At 33.5% G+C, this 23251-nt stretch overlaps 1 protein-coding gene across 1 annotated transcript in view; it reads right to left on the bottom strand.

The window, feature by feature from the left end:
* The window catches only part of ADGRL3 (adhesion G protein-coupled receptor L3), an 864166-nt gene that overhangs the window by 673846 nt on the left and 167069 nt on the right, over window positions 1-23251 (bottom strand). The window contains exon 2 of the mRNA XM_027089631.1: window positions 17521-17589. The gene's annotated coding sequence lies outside the window, so the exon portion shown is untranslated. The remainder of the gene's footprint in view (window positions 1-17520; window positions 17590-23251) is intronic.

Genomic DNA, 23251 nt, shown 5'->3' with positions numbered 1-23251 from the left:
AAATCTTCCATATGCATTATCATGAGTTCCCTAAAGTCAGATTCTGCAGATGTGTTAAAAATGAAAATCATAAATAAATTTTAAAAACGTAAAAGGTACTATAAAAATAATCATTTAAAACCTAATGAAAACACAGCATCCACATGAGAATTACAACAGACCTTTCAGTGTACTGCACAAACATGTGACATACTATTAAGCAAATATAATTAAGGACAAGGGAGCTGGACCTTTTTTTTTTTTTTTTTTTTTTGGTAACTTTAGCTGCACATATGGAGCATTTTGTTTCACTTCTGGTTTACTTTCTTTTAATCAAAGACCCCCACTGTAATGCCTTCACACAGGGCTCAGTGTTGTGGTTACCATGGAAACCATAATTCTGAATGTCCTAACTTGTGTGATTAAAATTTAACACAAAGTAACATTGATAGTCTCCCTCATTTCCACTACCACCAATATCCAATTCTAATTAGTAGCACAATAACTGGTTTGGAAGGAATAAAGAGCTCTGACTACTATAGCCTCACATCGCCAGTTATTCACAGGGAATCTCATGGACAATCTATAGTGATGGCTCTCTTTTACAAAATGCCAGGTTTAAACAGGAATTATTTCTAGTTGACTTTCTAGTCTTCTGTACAAAACAAAGTATATCATTTTTCTTCTTTCTTATACTGTGAGTTTTTTTAATTCTATATTTATTTCATTTGACTATTCCACTGGAGCAGAAGCTTTTTATAATAATTGTATTCATTTCTATAATTATTACACTGCTTTCAGCATGGAATTAACTCTTCCAGCTATATTAATTATTAAGATACCGCATATGCAAAACCTTTTTATTTAACTGAGGTTTAAAAATTCAACTAGATCTTTCCCCTTTTCTTCATTTTTAAAATGAACACTCTAATAGAAGCTGATAAACTCTCAGTACTCCATTAAGGAAATATATGCTCTCTTGCTGATTATTTTGATTTGCAGAAAATTATATTGTCTCAGGGGCACACTTGCACTGATCATGTGCCCTGGTACTCATCGCCTCTACTTAAAACTAAGTACAAATTTACTGCATTCGTCAACACAACATTTTAAATCTGCAAATTATACCCTGCCATCCTGACTGAGCTTCTTGTCTACCTTACCATATATAAGAGCAAACATGAACGACATTCTTTCTCACTTCTAAAATCCCAAAGGAAAGAGTCTACGTTTGTAAAGCAAGTGGGAAGATTTAAATACGAAACATTTAGCACCAGTAAGATACCTCAGTCATTTAGTTCAATGATCTCAGATTTTAGGGTAGAAATTCAAGTCCATGGAAGTAAAATCCTATCTTTAATATGTACTAATAGAACCAGTACTAGTAGTTTTAAGTACTCATTTAGTATTTTTATTCATTACAAAGAGTGACATTTCTCTTATTATTAGTTGATGACTTTTTCTACTTTTATTTACAAACCTAAATACATTAAAAATATAAAGTATATATAATATTTGTAAAATAGATCTTGAAAATTAATGAGATTAGCCCAGAAGATGAAATAGGAACAAATTAATAATTCTGTTATACATTATTGTCTAATATATGATTTATGTCATGTAAAAATTGGATTTCGTACGGAAAATAATCCACTTTAAAGATTGCATCTTTAACCATAAAAACACACTTTCAACATCAATGCCAAACTAGTCAGCAGTGCCCTTTTCTAAATTATATTAACTCCTATCATGAAAAATATAAAAAATCATCTCTATTCCTGTTTCACACAGTTCATTTAATGTTATTTATCTATTAGTAAAGATCTGAATACTAATTGAAGTAAGCAATTTTCATTTCAGATATCATGACATTTGAATAAAAAATAATTTTAGTCTCATTGAATTCTATGGACAATTTCTATTTCCGTATACTTTCTACTTACAAGTAAGGGATTGTCCTGTCCTATAAATGGTCCATTCAGTACTTTTATTTCTAATTAGAATATGTGAATAAATTCAAGTAACCCTAGTATACATTATTCTTTCCTTTGCAATAAGAAAGAAAAAAGGACTGGTGTTGGGGCGGGGGGCGGTCAGGGAGACAGTTGTAGAAGGAGAAAAAGCACATGCAAAAGAGAAGAAGGGAAAAAGAAAGAGAGGTTTCCTTTATTTAAATGTTCTCTACATCAGATATGATTTGCTAATTTAAATGAATATTTGATTTTCACAGATCCTTTGAATATGCTGGTTCATATTTCAAGGGTATACTAAGGAAGTCAAACATGTGTTTTAAAAAAAAAAAGGTGTTCTGTACCAGTGGTTCCATATATGGTGTGAGAGGACAAAAGTACAGAGGAAGCCAAAAAGGTGGAGTGGCCAGCCAACCTAGGGAAGCCAGGAAAGGCAGAAGAGAAGATGCTACTTTACCAGGTATTAACTGAATCAGACTAAGGTTGACGGATAGGATTATCATGAATTAAACTTGCTAACCAAGTCCAGATGATGACTTTAAATATGAAATCCTTTGCCATGTTTTAAATGTTGAGACAAGAAAAAAGATAACTTATCTCAATGAAAAAACTACACTGTTCAAGTCGAGCTGTGGTGCCATTTTCTGTCAATACATTTACAGAGACTAATAATTCTCACCCTCTGATATCTAATGAAGGGTCTGCTTAAATGGATATTTTCAATCGATCAAAATCCAAATTCAAAGCTAAAATCTCATATTTTATATGGAATTTTAGATTTCCAAAGTCTGATTTCTTACTTAATAAATTATTTTATCTCATTCAACTATTTCTTAATTTTAACTCTTAGACATTTCAAAAAGGACACTAACAAATTTTCAGGATTGTAGTTTGAGTGAAACATTGTTCAATGAATTTTTTCTCAAGGCAAAATAAAATATAGCAAAACTAACATTACCTTGTTATTTCACCATTCAGAATCTAACCTGCTGGGTGTGATAGTCTTCTAAAATACTATGAAGAATGGTTCATTCCAGAGCTTCCAACAGTTCCAGATTTACTTACCTGTTCAAAATATGGTTTGCTATGGTTCTCCAGCGACTGATTTATTACTCATCCATTCTATTTCTACAACTATACACTCAACGGATCTTTGGAGTACAATACAGAGAAGAAGTAGAATCTTTAAGTTTTAAAATCCCTTCTTTGAAGAAATGATCCTTAAGAGATAAGAGATTCAACATAGCCCTCTGGAGCCTGAAAAGACCAGTTACTATTTTTACGAAAGATTAGCAACTCCTGCAGTTATTCAAATTTTCCCAAGATAGGTACTCATATGTGTCACTTACAAAACGTAAGGAACAGAACAGGACTAATCTCAACCAGCATCTTAGAAACAGTGGTGTTCCAGGTCTACAGTGCAAAGGAGGGAAAAAAAGTTTGGTGAGGAAATAGACAACATAGCTAACTAGGAATTGAAAGGTAGGAAGATGCTGTGAAATTCACCATTTTCTGGAGGATTCAGGTGGTCTCTGAAGGAGTTTTAAAAAGCAAAACCTCCAGAGATCATGTGCGTTCATATTTTCATATCCCCACATTTGCACCCATTTCCCTTTTGGATATCTTTTTTTTTTTTACTGTTTGGTTTTTAATGCTGACCAGACCACAGAAATGGAGGGTAATTCTGCTTCAATCACATTGGTCCTATTCCTTAATTTCTTTTGTAAAATTATTTAAAATTTGAAATTGAGAAAGTTCTGTGAGAAGAACAAGAAGACAAAATTGTTACGGGGGAAAAACTCAGAAGTTATACTAACATGCAAAAAAGAAAAAGTTTGTTGCTTTAAAATCCTAACTTTATACAATTTTGTAATAACTGGTGAATGACGATGCAATGATTTGATGATAATTTTTATATAAGTGAACTCCTAGAAACTGCACTATTGCTGTTGTTGTTATACATTTTATACTTTTAACATATCTTTATTATATTGGAAACTATGAAATATAAAACCTTATTCTACTAAATCAAATTTCCATTCATCTCAGTGGGTAGTCTCTTCTTCACTAGGTCAACGGATTATTAAAAATTTCATGAAAATATGTTTCCTAGTACTTGGGACATAACAGACACTCAGTGATGGGAATTTGAATGTGAGAAGCATCAAAAACACCAGTCAGGGACTTCCCTGGTGGTCCAGAGGTTAAGACTTCACCTTCCAATGGAGGGTGTGCAGGTTCAATCCCTGGTCAGGGAGCTAAGATCCTACATGTCTTGCAGCCAAAAAAAAACAAAACATAAAACAGAAACAATATTGTAAATTCAACAAAGACTTTTAAAACGGGCCACATCAAAAAAAATCTTAAAAAAAAAACCACCACCAGTCAAAGCACTGCATGAATACATGTTATTGGTGTCAATTTATAAACAAATTTAGTAGCTGGAAAATACGTAAATTTATAGTTAATTTATAGTAACTACATTATACATTAATATAACAACAATAAAATTTTCCTCCTAGATAAGTTAAAGTTGGATGTTACAAAAAAAGTCAGTGACGGGGGAAAGCCAAAAGTGTCTTGGTTACTTTTCATATTTACCTATATTATACAATATGTTGTCAGAGATCAAAGCCCTTCAAATGATAAAATACTCAAGAATTCAGTTCAGAGTCAAGATGGCAATGATTTTCCAATATAAGTCAAAATAAGAAACCTCTCCTTCCAGATTAGTATAATAGATGTTTTAATGTAACTTGATATATGTACATTCTTTAAAAAGTTTCAAAGTACCCAATTTTTGTTGCTCTATGGCATTACCAAAGATAGTAAAAAATGTGGGTTTTTTATTTTAAAGACTTTACCATCATTAACGGCAGAAATGGGCCGGCACTTTGAGTTTGCATTCTAAATGTATTAACGATGAATATGCATAATCAGAAAAAATCTAATGCTATTTAATTCATTTAAACTTTTTTAGAAGTTTACTTTCTGCTATAACTAAAGTTAAAAGAATTTTGTTACTGGATATCACATACGTACAGGAAATGTGGCAAGCATTTGAGTGAAAGGCACAATGTAAGTAGTCCTTCACAAATAAATCCTTTCCCTCTTTAGCTAACATAGGCTATAAGTAAATGCAATTTGGAAATAATCTCAGTTCAGATGTGATCTTCAATTTATGGCGAATATAGTTTAGTGGAGACTCCATTAGCTCATTATTCCTTGTTTGTCTATTAGCATTAGCCCAAGGTGCTCTCTTAGAAGAAGGGTTAAAAAAGCAATTAGTGTTACTCTTTCTAAACCAACAGTTGAGCTATTCCCCACCATATCAATGTTTTCTAAATTATATTAAATTTATTCCTTGGCATTCTATTGAAGTTCATACCAATTAAAATATTTTCAGCTATCACTTTCTTATCTATTACAAATGGGTTGCAATTGGCTATTTCTTAAATGAAAGCTCGAATTCATTGTGATATTTTGCTGAGTGGGTTTAACCTATTATAGCCCTCATTTTTTTTTTTTTTTTTTTTTTTGGTACACGGGCCTCTCACTGTTGTGGTCTCTCCCGTTGCGGAGCACAGGCTCCAGACGCGCAGGCTCAGCGACCATGGCTCACAGGCCTAGCCACTCCGCGGCATGTGGGATCTTCCCGGACCCAGGCACGAACCCGTGTCCCCTGCATCGGCAGGCTGACTCTCAACCACTGCGCCACCAGGGAAGCACCAGTAGCCCTCATATTTTTATTATATTTATTGCATAGGATTAACCTAATAGTATATTTTAACTGCAGCTAGAAACAGTCCAGTTGAGATAGAAAGCAGCTGAAATAACATAATACAATAAAGCAAAATTGTTAGAAGTGATTTGTATAGGATTTTGCCCAGGGATAACTTTTCAGAAGCTATATATTCAGCAAAGGTTTTATAATACACTTCCTCTGCTCTTTCCCTATTAGCAATTCTTTTCGAAGGTAGTATCAGAGGGAATTATTGCTACTATATTTACTGATACAGGTATAATGATAAGAAGCATTCATTGTCTTTGGATATTTATTTATGCCCAGAATAAATATCCAACTTTCATTTTCAACTACTTATCACTAGATTATCCATAAAATGACAATCCAAAATATTACTAATTCAGTGTATTTAATCAGGGATGAAATTAAATTGAAATGAAAAAGAACTCTATTAAAAACTGCATTTGTGGAATAATTAATAACATCAAGGATTTCTTCACTCATGGCTGAGAACACTGAGACACAATATAAGAAAAAGTGTCTACAAAATTCAGTTTCTTCATTCAAATTGACAAGAGTTTACATGATTATACATGCATTACCACCAAGTTTTAAGAAACTCTAGCCATTCACAATTTTTGGCAACAAAGCAGCAAACAACTGCCTGCTTCCATTACACTTGTAAGAGGCAATTTGAGAAGCTACTCCCCAGGAATTAAATTTTGTGGATAAACATTTTAGCTTATTGCATTATTGTTCTCAGAATATTGAAGGCAGCACTAAGCCAAACCAAGAAATCTAATTTCTTTATTTCTTTTTTTTCTTAAACAATTAAATTTTCCTCCACTAACACATCTTACAACTCAAGAAAAAAATGCATATAATGTGTATGAGATGAACTAGAAAGATATAAAAGAAACTTTTATTTAAGTGTAAAATTTATAATGTTTTAAAGAAGAAAAAATGTAGTCCTCCTGAGCTAAATAAGTTCTAAAGGTATATATTTCAAAGGTTCGTATAAAAATTCAGTGGAGAAAGTTCAGTATTTGGAATTTCATCAATGCTGAGAGCACTGGTGTTTGCAAAAAGTTCACAGAAGATGGTAGCTATCAGTTCTAACCCTCTATTTCATGTTTCTTATCTGATGGTTTTATCCCACCTTTAATGAAACTCTCACACTTCCAAGAGATGTTGTTCTTTAAAAAAAACCAGTATCACAATAATAGCTATATTATTAGGTCTCTACTAAATATATAATAATATTAAAAGGGTCTCTTAATGTACTTAAATTTCCTCAAGTATCTTTACCTAATACTCTATCACCCAGGAAAATTATACTCCCCAGAACAAAATATTCACTATTTTCTAATGAATACTCTAAGAATATCTGTTCTCTTAGAATGTCCATTCTCTGTTCTCCAGTAGTAAAATCCTTCCCATATGCTACCAATTCTGCAAAGCTTTACTAAGGCTTTTTATTCAGAATTACTTACTTCCTTTTTCTCATGTTTCTATTATAGTATTTAGGACATTATAATGTATCTAGTTTTACATGTTTCTGTATCCCCTGCTAGACTTGTGATTTTCTCTATGTCAGGACAGCACCATCATTCCAGAACACAGCAGAGGTCTTACGCACACTAGACACTAATATAATATGTACTAAATTTTTTAAAAGCAAATTAAAATTAATGTTTTAATCTTCATTCCTCTTCAAGATTTACGATGACATTCTTTAGCATTTGAAACATGTTACTTAATGTAGTAGTTATTCTGCATTAAGCAAATGTAACCAAAGATGATGTTTTTAATCAGTCTCCTTTTCTTGTGATTATATAAGCTTGAAATTGTTTAGAAAAAAATGCATATTTATTCTGAAAAAAGTTGAGAATTTATTATGAAGCCTGTGTTTCGTAATTAATGGGAGGCACTAATTCAATAAGTTTTTATTGACATTAGAAACTCTGGAAAAATCTTAAAATACAATTTTCAATAAAGATCTCTAACACTAAAAAATGGGGATATCAATTTATATTTACTCATGTAAATACTTAATATAAAACAAAATCCAGAATTTTTCAAATTACTTAACTTTTTAAAAATAATAGGGAAATTAATGATTCTATAATAGCCAAGCTTTCTAGAATACCTAGTGGATTTCTTCCAAGCACCAAAACTGTTTTTCAAAGTTACATGTATTTTTTAAAAGTCTTTTAAAATGTACCGTATATATCCGTGCTTTCTGACAAAGTATATTAAACACACACAAATGAACTTTTCTTTCTCAATGACCCAATATCACCACAGAATTGCAGTATCCTATTTTTTTAAGAGCAAGAAGGTCCTTTATGGATAATCTAGTACTACCCTCACTAACTGGACAAATGAGAATACTATAATCCAGAGAGATTATATGATGTGCCCTAGGTCTCACAGCAAGTTAATGGCAAGACCAGGCCTAGAGGGAAGGTAACCTGATCCAGAGGTGTTCCTAATAGAAACCACATTTGTAAAATATGTATAATTCAAAGGCTCTTAGATACATATGGCAACTTTGCTCTGACATATAATAGATCCAGACTGCTACGTTTACCAAATTTTTTATGATGACTTTCAGTGGTTATTTGGTCCCCATCCTTAATATACAGATTCATGTTTAGTTTTTAGTATTTCTACTTTTTATAATTTTTATTTTCATCTCCTGGGTCTTGGATGCTAGACGACCAAATTGCTTAGAACATATTGTAAACTATTTTCTCAATGAGGGTCTTTTCTATGTAAAAAGTGCTTTAGTTAGAATAAAACAGTTCATGTTGTATCCAGTGCAGAAACAGTTAAGCTGCAGTTCCTGTGGTTAGTTGTTTGGGGATCACTTACTAACGGAAACAAGACACATTCCTAAAGAAAAGTGAAAAATATCATGGAAGGAAAAATCATGAAAGCAGCATTTTCCACTTGGATGATATAATTTTTCCTACTTAAATTCAGAGACCAATAAAAGTAGGTCCTGCCATAGTCAAGCTAGTGTTAAAAAACTAACAGCTTAACTTAGCATTTGAAGATTAATGTTTCTGAACAACAATTTATATGATAACAATATCACATAAAATACAAATAAAATAGAAACAAAATACAGATAGAAATATGAACAATAAAAAATTAATATATACACTTATCACGATCCAGCAACCCAACTTTTAGGTATTTACCGTAGAGAAATGAAAATTTATGTACACACACACACACACACACACACACCCCGCATATGAATGTTTATAGAAACTTTATTTTCACCAAAAATTAGAAACAACCCAAATGTCTTCAACAAGTGGATGGATAGTTGAACCGTGAGTCATCTATACAACAGAATTCTGCCCAGCAATAATAAATGAATGAATTATTGATATACTCCAAAACAAGTAAAAAAGGCATTATGATGAGTGAAAGAAGTTAGTTTCAAAAGGTTACTTACTGTATGATTCATTTATATGATATTCTGAAAAATTTGAAAATATAAGAATGAAGAACAGAATTGTGGTTGCTAGGGGTTAGAGACACAGGCAGAAAATGACCACAAAGGGGCAGCATGGGGGAATTTTTAGGTGATAGAACTATTTTGTATCCTACTTGTGGTGATAAAAACACAGTTCTATACAAGTCTTAAATCTCGTAGAATTGCATGCAAAAGACAAAACAAAACAAATACTATAAGCATAGATACCCAAATCTATAAAGACAGACAAATAACACTCATTATTTGCATGGGTATACACATTTAATAAAATTCCTCCAGTATTTACAAATTCCTAAGTATTTTAAACACATACAGGCAATGAAAATTTTTAAATGTATATATTCAATTTAAAAATTATAAAAAAAATCCCTCTCCTGCAAAAAACAAATAAAATCAATAGTCAATAATGAACTATTTTTAGCTTTTTAGCTGTGGCACAAAACCCCAATCTATAAATATTTATGGCCTAGAGCAGATCTCTCTATATTCAACATAGCATCCCTGATTTAGGTAGAAAAGACCAGTCTTTTTGAACCATCATATTATTTTCAATGCCATAAATTAGAGGCAGCACTGGATAGTTTAAGGTAAAGAAGGTCTGGTCAAGTATAAGGTTCAGGACACAAGATTCTGTCCAGGGCACTGCCGGCTCAGGGTTTACCCATCAAAATAAGAAATAATGGAAAGTCAACATACAATTGTCCTAGAGGTTTGACTAAACTAGTATACTTCCCACATAATGTCCAAACTTAAGATTAACTATTATGTCAGGAAAAAACTGTATATCCATTTATAGTTTATTCTCAACTAGTCTTTTTGTTTTATTTTTAATGTACTGAGTTTAAAAAAAAAAAAAAAACATGTTCAGGTATTTTCAAGATGAAAAAAACTAAAGGAGGTCTGGTTGCATTCCAGTATTATAGTGGACACTACCTTGTTTGCCAAAGCAGGAAAAGTCATAGGTGTCCAAAAAAGAGGAGATGAAGAATAAACTTTGCTTGCTCAGCTAGTCAGTCTCTCTTATCACACAATTTATGTATAATTATTTTGAATGCTCAAAGTTTTTGAATTTTGTTTTCATTATATTTTACTTTCATTTTAGAGATTCAGCACTATTCTGAAATATGAATGTTTCAGGTTTAGGGTGATGAGTGTGGTAAGTTATAAAGTGACATGCTACTATATATAGAAATTGAAATTTGTAACAATTATCAAAGAAAATATATTTTTAATTGAAAATGATTTTCTACCTTACAAAGATTTTAATACATCTCCTAAATGGCAGGCTTTTATCAGACATTTAAAATATAACATTTGGGGCTTCCCTGGTGGCGCAGTGGTTGAGAGTCCACTTGTCAATGCAGGGGACACGGGTTCGTGTCCCGGTTCGGGAAGATCCCACGTGCCACGGAGCGGCTGGGCCCCTGAGCCATGGCTGCTGAGCCTGCGCCTCCGGAGCCTGTGCTCCACAACGGGAGAGGCCACAACAGTGAGAGGCCCGTGTACCGCAAAAAAAAAAAAAATAAATATATATATACATATATATAAATATATATATATATATATATAACATTTGAAAATGACTAAGTAAAGAAGGTCAGTATTTAGGTAAATTGAGAGCTTATGGCAATGAGACGTTCTGGAAGGAAATTTTAACAATATGTATCAAAAGCTTTAAAAAGAGTCATAAACTTAAACCCAATAATTCCACTGCTAAAAATCTATTCAAGGAAATAATCACTTATATACCAAAAGATTTATATAAATATACGTTTATCTCAGTTTCTCTCAGTAGTATTTATGTTGAGTAAAATACAGTACAATGCTAGTAAGAAGGTACTTGCCCACTTATGAGGCTATGAATATGTTTATGTATATTTATTTATTTAAAAAGATAACTAAAAATTTACACGAAAACATTAACCACTGCTTCCTCTGGGTATGGGGTTATGGATAATAAACTCTTTCTTTGAAATATTTCTAAATTTTCTATAATGAGTATACCTTGATTTTATAATATCTAATAAACATTTTAATGATTAAATTTTAAATTTTTGATATTTTAGAACAAAAGTTTTAACAAAAATGTTTAGTGAGAAAAGCAAAAATACTGATTGAAGGATATTCAGTAATTGGTTATAACTTCTGTAACCATTATAAACCTTTATTAAAAATAGGTTGTATAGGGCTTCCCTGGTGGCGCAGTGGTTGAGAGTCTGCCTGCCGATGCAGGGGACACGGGTTCGTGCCCCAGTCAGGGAAGATCCCACATGCCACACAGTGGCTGGGCCCGTGAGCCATGGCCGCTGAGTCTGCGCGTCCGGAGCCCGTGCTCCGCAACCGGAGAGGCCACAACACTTGAGAGGCCCGCGTACCGCAAAAAAAAAAAAAAAAAAAATAGGTTGTATTTTTGTTTTGGTGAAATAAGTATTATTGTTGTTTTGTATAGACTCCATTTGCTATTCTTGCTTCACTGCTCATTCTATGGTTTAGATGGTGGCTGACTTTTGCCTTGCAAAACTGACTGGCAGCTATCTTTCCAATGCCAGACATATTTATGCAAATTTCCAAAGGTCACCATTTATGCATGTAAATTCTGAAGGGCACTAACTATACAGCTGACAGATTCTGACAGCCACTTTATCTACAAGAATGGGATAAGCAGGGATGACTGTCTGAATAATTAATGTGCTTTTGCTCTGCCCATGGCCAGTTTCTACATCCTGCACTTTCTGACTGTGGTTTTGAAATTAATTAGAAAATGTAAATTCATAGCAAGTCAAAATATTTTTTAATTCCTATAAACAACTGGGTAAAGAAGTGAGACATTAATGACCTTCAGTTTAAGGTGTTGTATTTTTAGAGATCATTTCTACCTAAAGATAAAAATTAACATCTAGCTCTGGACTTTATTTCTGTAAAACACAAGCATTATTATTTCTGTGAAACCATTAATTATTTCTGTAAAAAAACACACACAAAGAACCCTGCTCCCTAAAGCTCAGTAAAAGGCGTCACTATCCATGGGGTTGCCAGTTTCAAGCCTGAGACTTGTCCCACTGAGACTTCAACTCTCACTAATCAAATACAGTCACTAAGACTTGTCAGTTTTACTTTTTAAACACATAGTCTCGAATGTGTTACTACCACTCCATCCCCGGTGGTGTTGCCTTAAACCAGATCTTTATAATTCCTTACATGAGATATTGCAAATATTTCCCAGATAATCCTCCTTTCCTCTAGTCACACGGCCCCCCACACTGCCTGCTTCCAGAATTAACTTTCTAATATCCAAATCCATGAGCAAGGCCAGTGGTACAATATAAAAGACACTGAAAAGTAGAAATTAAAAGGATGCCGTAAAGAGGAAATAGTTAAAATCCATTAACTAATGGGATGAGACAATAAACAGAATTGTGTGTAATGTGGTATTATATGATCTGGAGAAAAATAAAGCAAGAGAGGAGGGCAGGGAGTGCCCCCAGACAGTTTCAATTTTAAGTAGGTTGTTCAAGGAAGGCTGCCATGAGAAGAGGATATTTGAAGCCTAGGAAATAAGCCATGGATGTAACTTGGGAGCGTGTGATTGGTAGAAGGAGCTAAGGCTCCTTTGTAGAGCGGCCTCTTGTGTTCAGCAAACGGAAATGGTGTCTGGAGGGCAGGGTAGGTTGAAGGTAGAAAGAGGCTCTCAGGGCTGTACAGTGAAAACAGTGGAGCAAGAAAAACAGGAGAATGTTGTAATTCTCCGGCCAAGAGGGGATTGCAATTTGGACCAAGGTAGTAGCCGAAGAGGTGCTCAGTAGCTAATGAATGTGCAATGTAGGTGAAAGAAAATTCAAGATGCACTTCAAGCATTTGTGCTTAAGGAATTGGAAGAATGGAGCCATTAACCAAAACTTGTGTGGGCATGATGTTCCTGAATTGGTTTTACTATTTTGAAAACTTGCTTTGATGCTTTGTGGTTGAATCCATACTAAGAGGTCATTTACTGTGGAGAATATATCTTCTCCAGTATATCTTTCCTTAAAGGTTCAAAAAATTATAGTTTATTTTAAAAACATTAAGTGTTTATAAATGCTTAAATATACCTAGCTCTATCCTAAATGATATGTGGTAGACGGTTTTGTTAATCCCATATTTCTAATAAAGAAATGGAAAGAGCGAGAGGATAAGTAACATCCTGAAGGTCATATATAGAATCTGTTTTCAAAACCTGACCTCTTGGGTTTCCCTGGTGGCGCAGTGGTTGAGAGTCCACCTGCCGATGCAGGGGAAACGGGTTCGTGCCCCGGTCTGGGAAGATCCCACATGCCACGGAGCATCTGGGCCCGTGAGCCATGGCCGCTGAGCTTGAGCGTCCGGAGCCTGTGCTCCGCAACGGGAGAGGCCACAGCAGTGAGAGGCCCGCTTACCACAAAAAAATTAAAAAAAAAAAATTAAAAAAAAAAAAAAAAAACTGACCTCTTTAGTCTGCTTCCTCTCAGGTGTTTTTGTTTTTTTTGTATTTTGTTTCTAAAGAAGAATCTAGAGTTTCCCGGGGCTGATAGTGGTGGAGGGAATGACTACAAAGGGGCACAAGAGAACTGGGGGTGAAGGATATATTCTATATCTTGATTTTGGTGGTACGTTCTCACACAACTTTATGCATCAAAATAGAATTGTACATTACATAATTATATATCAATAAACCTATTTTAAAAAATAATCTAACAAATAGCATAAATTAATGCATGTTGGAAAAACGTATATTTTGTCCAAAGGCAAAACAAATCCCTCATACTACATAATTTGTTCTAACACTTTTTTTTTCCTGGTTAAAATAATGTTTTTCATATCATCTTCCAACAGTATTTGGTGATAAAGTAATACAATTTTATTTGTTGCCATATAATTTATCTTGTGTGATTTCAACCATTTTTACCACAGCAGGAAGAACTAGGGTTTTTTCCAATGATTTCATTCCTTCCCCCCAGGAAATCTCAAATAAGGCTTCTAAACATTTATCATAAATTTAGTGAAAATTTGTAAATGATTAGATTGAGCATGACTTCAAACATTGCTGAAAAACCCAGAGAGGTGTGCACTTGCGTTCCAGATGTTATTAAAAATCTTGCTATTAATGATGCTGTGTACTATATATACTATATTAATGATGTACTATAGTACATCAGTACTATAGTACATATAGTACTATATGTACTATATATACTATATTAATGATGCTGTGTACTTATACCGCAAGACAAATATGTCCTTAGACCAAGTTTAATCACATATGGTATGAGATTATTTTGTTTTTGCTATCCTTAATAAATCTGAGTAGCTTATCAATGTTTATCATATAATAACTCTGAAAATATCCCTTAATAGGAATAGAGAAAACACCAGCTCTACCATTTTTTATTGTTGACTTATGCATGTATTGTTTAAATATGAGAACCAGTCTAGTTTAAATTTGGCAATAATTACATTTAATGCACTTATCCAAACTCATGTAACATCAGTACACTAAAATACTCTTAAAAACAAACACTGCTAGGGCTTCCCTGGTGGCGCAGTGGTTGAGAGTCCGCCTGCCGATGCAGGGGACGTGGGTTCGTGTCCCAGTCCGGGAGGATCCCACATGACGCGGAGCGGCTGGGCCCGTGAGCCATGGTCGCTGAGCCTGCGCGTCCGGAGCCTGTGCTCCGCAACGGGAGAAGCCACAACAGTGAGAGGCCCGCGTACCGCAAAAACAAAAACAAGAAAAAAATATACATATACTGCTATCAAAATCCAATTAGATATCACTTGACATCCATCAGAATGGCTATAATTCAAAATGACAATAACTTTTGGCTAGAATATGATGAAATTAGAACACTCAAACATTTTGGTGGGCATGTAAAATGGTACAGCCACTTTGGAAAGCAATTTGGAAGTTCCTCAAATGATAAAACATGCAGTTACCATATGACCCAGCAATTCCACCCCAGGTATATACCTATGAGAAATGAATACATATGTCTACACAAAAACTTGGATATAAATGTTCATAGTAGCATTAGTCATAATAGCCAAGAAGTATTAAAAAAACCCAATGTCTGTCAACTGATGAATGGATCAGCAAAATGTGATATTATTGCTATTATCCATGCATAAAAATTAAGTCCTGATTCACACAAGGGAGAAACTTGAAAACATTACGTTAAGTGAAAAGGGCAGATACAAAAATATTGTATGATTCCATTTATATGGTAAATTCATAGCAGCCGAAGGTATATTAGTGGCTGCCAGGGGATGGGGTGAGGGAGGAATAAGGAGTAACTGCTCGTGAGTACAAAGTTTCTTTTAGGAATGAAAAAAATTTCTAGATTAGATAGTGGTGACAATTACACAACTTTGTGAATATACTAAAAACCACTGAATTGTATACTTTAAAAGGGTGAACTTACAGTACATGTATTATATTTCAATTAAAAAACAAGGAAGCAAACATTGTCAATCATTTAACACTGTAAAAATTCCTACAATTTTCCAGAAACGTCATATGTGGGGCCAGTAGTAGTCATTACATTAAATATTATAAGGCCTTTCTTTCTTATATTTCTTAATGAAAACAAGCATCAGGAGAGGTTCTGAAAATTTCTTCTCACAACCTTACAGATACCCTTGAGCACTCCATAGAGACAGCTTAATGGAAAATTAAGCATTCGTCTGGCAAACATGATATATTACATGGGCTGCTCCAAATCTACTTTTCCAGACTCATATCTTAACATTGTTCTACCACGTGTGTAACCCTTCAGCAACAAAGTAAATATCAATCCTTCAGTGGCCATCCCTTGCTCTATATGCTCTTTCACAAGCTGTTATGTTCGTCTGGAATGCATGACCTCACCTTCTCTGTCTCAACAACCTCCTCAGTGAATTTCACAGCCTCCATGAAGGTTTCAAGAGCCTCCAGCAAAAGTGAGCTGCTCCCACGTTTGTTTCCTTAGCAGTTGGCCACTGACCCTTTTAAAATGTATACAGTCATTTCTATAGAGCTTCATATCTTTCCCACCAGCATTTAATTTCTCCAAAGCAAGATGTCTAAGTTTTGATTGGCTTAATTTTTTTTAAAAAATGATTCAATCAGCCTAAATTTATTTCTTTCACTAAGTACCAAAAAACCCATTTTATTCAAGTCAGTAAAAGAATGTCTGTAAACTTTATCTGCCAACATATAGATAGCTAGCAAATACAAATAGATTCAATCATATCTATTCTAGAAAAGAGGGATAATATTATTTGTTTGCATTTGTGAATGTGTGCAGAAGAAAGCAGTGACAAAGAAATTAAAACAAAAATATCTAAAAGAAGAGACATCAAGGGGAAATTTTAGGATCTACAAAGGTGAGTGTAATGTTTTTATACTCTTAAGTCAGTACTCTTAGAGTAAAAAGGAAAATACAGAATCTTTGAAAATAGGTTTATAATGATTTATAGTACATACAAATTATATTACAATTCAAAATTAAATGAACATGATTTCAATATAAAGAAAATAAAAAAGTTATTTCTACTTTTAAGCTGCATATTTATAAGAATTTACATTCTAGAAATTACAAAATTGCTTTAAGGAAGTTAACTTTAGTAACTTTAAGAAGAAAGGAAATTCCAATTTATTGTTGATTGATTAATATAAAGGCCTGTTTAGCCTTCAAATGATTGCTGAAGAAGATGCAAATATGTGTTCTGGCCTAAGGTTATACTCCTTGAAGTTTCTTAGGTTATACTCTATATATATATTTGTGATAAATAAAAACACTTTTGAAAAGGACGTGCTTTATGTTAAACAGCTTGGTCTATAAAATGCATACATTTTATTTCCTAATACTGACATTCACTATCACAGATATGTAATTGAGAGCAAATCGAATGAATTAAGCAAAAATGGCTTTAATGAACTGTGTCATATACATGTACTAATTTCTTAAAAATCTGAATAGTTATTCCATATTAGTTAAGAGAGTAAGACAGTGATGTGTCTTTTAAAAGAGGTAGAAAGCTACTGAAATTATTTATTTTTAGTAGCTCATTTATTTTTCATATAGCTGGAGTACACTTCCCCACAACAGCAAATACTTTGAAGTATATTATTTACATTTTTGTTCACAAGAAATGTCTATTTTCCAAAAATATGTAAAATTTCATTTCAGTAGCCCATTAAATACGTCAAATTTTCAATATGATACTTATAAAAGCAGATACTAACTTGAATATAAACATATTAAATACACTTTGAAATTACTAACAATCATGATTCCCAACAATAATTTAATAATTACCTTAATTTGCTCTTCAGTTGCTAAAAATCCATGTTTTTTTCCTCCGATTTACTGAACATTTAAACATTTCTGTAAAAAAAAGTTAATTAGATGATGAGAAAAAATACACATTTTATTTTATGGTTATAGTTGTAGGACTACTTGAATAGACTTTTGTATTTCTTATTGTTTGTCAAGTGTATTTTTTCCCACAATGCGTGGGGTGTAGCAGCAGAACCATGTGTAAAAACGAATTTCAATTTACATGTGACCTATATTTGTACACCATCACATTACTATAATGTTCACTGGGAAAAGTGAATGAATTTGATAGGCATGGAATTTAAATATTTTCCTAATTCAATGAACACACAAGGTTTTAAAATAAATTCTGAGATTTCCAAGAAATGTACTGGTTTCTTGCAACAGGCACTTCTAGCTAAGATCCTGGGTGTGTTTAACCACTTTTATTACTAGAACTGCTGTGAGAAAGAAATTGGAGGAAGACCTTACTATATCTCCCTACTCCATCATACATATACACACAAACACAAAAAATACACATGCTCTGTGTATTCATGTATAAATACAGAAGCTATGATTACAATAATTTAGACAATTTCAGATTTTAAAAATTTTAGAAAGGAATAAACACTGAGAGTTTACTTAAATGGTAGATTTTGGTCTTCATTTTCTGTAAATTACCATAGCATTTTCTATTTTTGTTATTATTAAAATAATATCAATGTCAGACATTTTACAAAAAAAGGAATAATGTAAAGACATATATATATAAAGTATATATATATACTCTCTCTATATAGTATACTTTATATATACATATAAAGTAAATTGTAAAAAGGAGTAATGTCCTTCAAGGTATCCTCTGAAATTTCAGTGTTTTCTAAGTGTTATGCAACTGGTCCTATCAACTTTTGAACTTCCCAGTGAGTCCACTTAATGCTTTATACAAGCATCACCTGTATTAATTATTATGATACTTAGTATTTATTACACTATTAGTAGTATTATAGTAGTAGTATGCTATTAGCAGAAGGTTAAGAAATCATGTACATGCCAAAACAATGACAAAATCTATTATCTATTCTAGAATCTTGTCCCCCAAATGGATAAGGAATTAGATACAGGCAGAAAGTCATTAGCATAAAACTAAAATTGAGTTCTCCTTTACAGAATCACTATTGATTACCATCAGATATGTATGAAAACAAATTAGTGGAAAAATATTCACTAGAAGAATCATTATATTTTGTTTGAGCATTTTAAAACATTAAAGCAATAGAACTCGCTGTATTTTTTCCAGTGAATATCTACCCATATTTGGCCAATCAGTGAGGTTTGGTACAAGAGCAATCCAAGTCCATGTTTGAATGGCACATTTGACCACTTGAACAGGAACCTGAAAGCAATTTTTTCATCAACTTCTTGAATTTCCCTGTACAACTCTTCTTTCAACAAATTGAATATGTTCCTTGAATAATTATTGGCTAAAATACCAATAAGGTATTTTTCCCTGTTTTTTGAAGAAAAAACATGTCCCACCTTGTAAATATTCTACATATCTGGGCAATCATGGGTAATGACAGCACAGGTTCTCCTCCAAATATCCTCGTGCTTTAGATCTTTTTTTCTCCCATCTAGGAAATACATCCTGAAATCCAAACATAACTTATTCCACAACATTCTCCCTGATAGCACCAGAACGACTACGCCACAGACAGAGCCAAGCAGATTTTCCCTGATGCTCCGTTACCTCTTTGTGTATTCTTCTATTTTGCTGAACCCTACATTGTAATGTGGATTGTTTGAGAACAGGGGCTGTGACTACTTATTCAATTTCCATTACCCCTCCCTAAAGAACAAAGCCCCTAATACAGCCTCAAAAATGCTGACTGGGTGAACAAAACAATTTTTTTAGTTAAAAATTAAAATTATTAATTGGAAACTGTCTGTATTGACCTTACATAAATTGAGACCAAGAACAAAAGTGCACCATTATAGAGGCCTTTGATTTTGTTTGTATAACTATCTCTGTAGGTCATATTTCTATTGATACAGAAGAATAGAGATTCTCCAACTTACAGTATGGCTATTCAACGTCTCAGTACTTCACTCAATTGCAGCCACTTAAGGGACTTACGAGTTGTAGACAACTCAGAGGAAAGAACAAGCGCACACACGGTCACTTAGCCTCCTAAGAGGAGGAAGGTCAGGTCTGAGGTAAAACACAGAAAGGAAAAGAGGAGTGGACAGGTAAAGGGAATAGAAAAGCAGAGAAGGGCAAGAAAAGGTATATCAAATGACACTGTTCTATCAGTATAAAGTAATAAGGCTTTTCTAATTAGTAAACTTTCTTTTCTAATTAGTAAATTAGAATTTACTAATTTCTTTTCTAGTTAGTAAACTTGCCTAAAAGGGATTTTTAAAAGAAAAGTCACTGGAATTATTTTTGAGCAATGTGACTACATCGAAGGAAAACACTCATGGAAGACATAAGAATTTGATGAGTTTATATTTTCATGTTTTCGTTACTGTTCAAAAGTTATATAAAAAGCAATTCACAAGCAATTACTGCAATTCACTCTAGGTTTTAAGAATTAGATGGAAATACTTTGGATATGAATACCAGATTGCTTTAATTAAAAATTAAAAGTTAAATCAGTCCATGCTTTAGATAAAATGTAAACAAACACATATATATCAAAAATGGAAATTAATATAACAATAAAGTTTGACTCTCCAATTTAAAAAAAATACATGATAAATATGAATGTTCAAGGTAAATTTTCTAATCCTGAGCTAGCAAGTGTAAAAAGTAAAGCAGCTTCCTCCCTTCCTTCCTTCCTTCCTTCACTTAGCAATTAAATATTTACCCTGTGTCAAGGCACTGTTCTAGGTACTATGGATTCAGAAGTGAAGTGAACAGACAAAAATATCACTTATAGAGTTTACACATCATTCTCAATGGGGATTAAGACAAAATGAAAAAAAGAGAGAAAGAGAAAGTCTGATTTTGTATTCTTAAGACTTTTAAAAAAATAATTTTTAAGTTTTAAACACTATTTTCTGAACAATTTATATTCTCATTTAACTTAAAAAATTTTAAGGACTAAAACACTTTATTTATATTCTCATTTAACCTTTACAAAAATCTTCTGAGATTGGTATGAATGCTATCTTCTAGTTTACAAATAAATATTCTAAGACACTAAGTGGTAAAATCAGAATTTGATCACAAGTAGTCCAAATTCAGAGTCTATACCCTCAAGCTTCTCAATAGCATTATACTGACTGTTACTGTCCATATATGTTATGAGGATGTTTACATTGGAAGGAAAACAAGCTTCCTTAAATGAATTTTTCAGGAAATAGTCATCTCAGAATTTCCTAACATTGATGACTATTAGGAGGCACATTCACATTCTGATATTTAAATGAGATTCCCCAGGAAATCTCAGTAAAAATTAGTCTGGAGTTAAGAGGAAAAGACATTTTATTGTCTTTGTCTGTGTGGCATTAATTCCAAAAGTATCTGACATCTTGTACTGAACTGTCCAGGAAAGGTTCATGAAGCAATAAAGAAGCGACATGTACAAACATATTTTTGAAAGATCATTCTGGTATCAGTTAATAGATGGTCTGCAACCTAAGATGACAGTGATATTTTTAATGATCAATGAGAACTGAGATTTTATAAAAATACAATGAATCAAAGAAGTCATTATAAGGCAACATTTTTGTCTATGAGAGCTAGTCTTTCAATCATTTTCAGAATTAAACAAGTAAATACTGGGTGCCACAATTTATTATCTGTGAAAGGAAGTATATGGCCTTCATACTATCATTTCAAACTATTTGGAAGTTAAGAAAATACAAGACAAAGCTCTATAAATAGATACATTAACAGCATTATTGACATTCCATCTCCATATCTTCAACTTGCCTTCAAGTGTTACCTCTTTAGTTGTGATGTTCAAATCATTTTTCCAACTACCCCCTTTCAGTCTTCCAATCTACTAGTCTATGAGTTATCTTCAAATATTTTCTACTTTAATTCCTTATTGATAACCGTCACCATGTACCACCATATTATTCTCTCTGCAGTGTTTAGGTTCGTTTTTCATCTCTATTTCCATTAACATAATCATCCTAGCCACGTGAAGCAGGCAGAGGCAAAAATATTCCTATTTTACAGATTAGAAAGCTGCAACTCATAAAGATTATCATGGTTATCAAGTAATAGTGCCAAAACAAGAATCCAAAGCATCTGACACTTAGTTTGGCCACCTGCTACTACATGTTGTCACCACTGGCCCCCATAACTGCCATACTGCAACAGCACCTTGGTACTCTTAGAGCACCATTCTATCCCCTTTTAAATCTACCTTGAAAACAGTTAACAGAATAATCTAAGACCTCGTTTTCCTCAGTAATCCAAAAATGCACCCTATTGCTTACCACAGAGTCTGGCTTTCAAGACCCTCTATAGGATGAATACATTCTTTTCCATTATAAACATTTTTTGACACTACTCTACTCCATTAAACTGAATTTCCCCATCAGCCAGCTTGGGCTGCTGGCTGGTTCCTCAGACAGATTACAGTTCAGATAGAGTAGCTTGTTAAGGTAAACTCCATGAATTTAGCCTCAACACTTTGAGCACAAAAAAATCTCTAAAGATCCTGGTGCTTTTTTTTTTTTTTTTTTTTTTTGCGTTACGCAGGCCTCTCACTGTTGTGGCCTCTCCCATTGTGGAACACAGGCTCCGGACGCGCAGGCTCAGCGGCCATAGCTCACAGGCCTAGCCGCTCCGCGGCATGTGGGATCTTCCAGGACCGGGTCACGAATCCGCGTCCCCTGCATCGGCAGGCGGACTCTCAACCACTGCGCCACCAGGGAAGCCCTGCTGGTGCATTTTAAATCAAGAGGCAAAGTTTAATTCTAAATGCACCATATTTTTCACATGTGATAATTTAGAGGCCCCAAGAATGTATGCTATTTTATAAAGGAGAATACCTTAGGGTATATTCTAAATCAATTATAAAATTAGACAAAATTGCCAAAAACAACTATTTCAGAACAATGGAAATTGACTAGTCATATAATAAATTAAGTGTTTATGCCAGAAAAACTACTCTGCTTTTGGTAAGAACAGTAGGGATGCTGTGGCATTTTTACCTAGGAATTATACCATCTTTCTCGCAATTTAAAAGAATTGAAATAATACAGACTGAGTTTTCTAACCAAAACAGAATTAAATTCAAAATAAAAAAGACAGAGGTTTTGGAAATCCCTAAATATTTGGACTTTAGGCTCCGGACGCACAGGCTTGGCGGCCATGGCTCACGGGCCCAGCCGCTCCGCGGCATGTGGGATCCTCCCAGACCGGGGCACGAACCCGCGTCCCCTGCATCGGCAGGCGGACTCCCAACCACTGCGCCACCAGGGAAGCCCTGGACTTTTTAAAAATGTTTTTTCTAAATATCCCATTCATCAAAGAAGAAATCACTTAAAATATTTTCAACTTAAGAAAAACTAAAGCACAACATAACAAAATTTATGAAATGCAGCTAAAGTAGTGCTTAAAAGCAAATGTATAGCTTTCAACATCTATATTAGCAGAGAAGTTCCCAAATCAATAACTAAAGCTTCTACCTTAAATGGAAGTAAGAAAAGAAGAGCAAACTCAATGCCAAGTTAACAAAAACAAGGGAATAATAAAGGAAAGAAT

Source organism: Aethalodelphis obliquidens, unplaced genomic scaffold, assembly GCF_003676395.1.
Source record: "Aethalodelphis obliquidens isolate GAN/ISIS:26980383/991018 unplaced genomic scaffold, ASM367639v1 scaffold67, whole genome shotgun sequence".
NCBI classification, from domain to species: Eukaryota; Metazoa; Chordata; class Mammalia; order Artiodactyla; family Delphinidae; genus Aethalodelphis; species Aethalodelphis obliquidens.
This window is presented reverse-complemented; position numbering and strand designations above follow the sequence as displayed.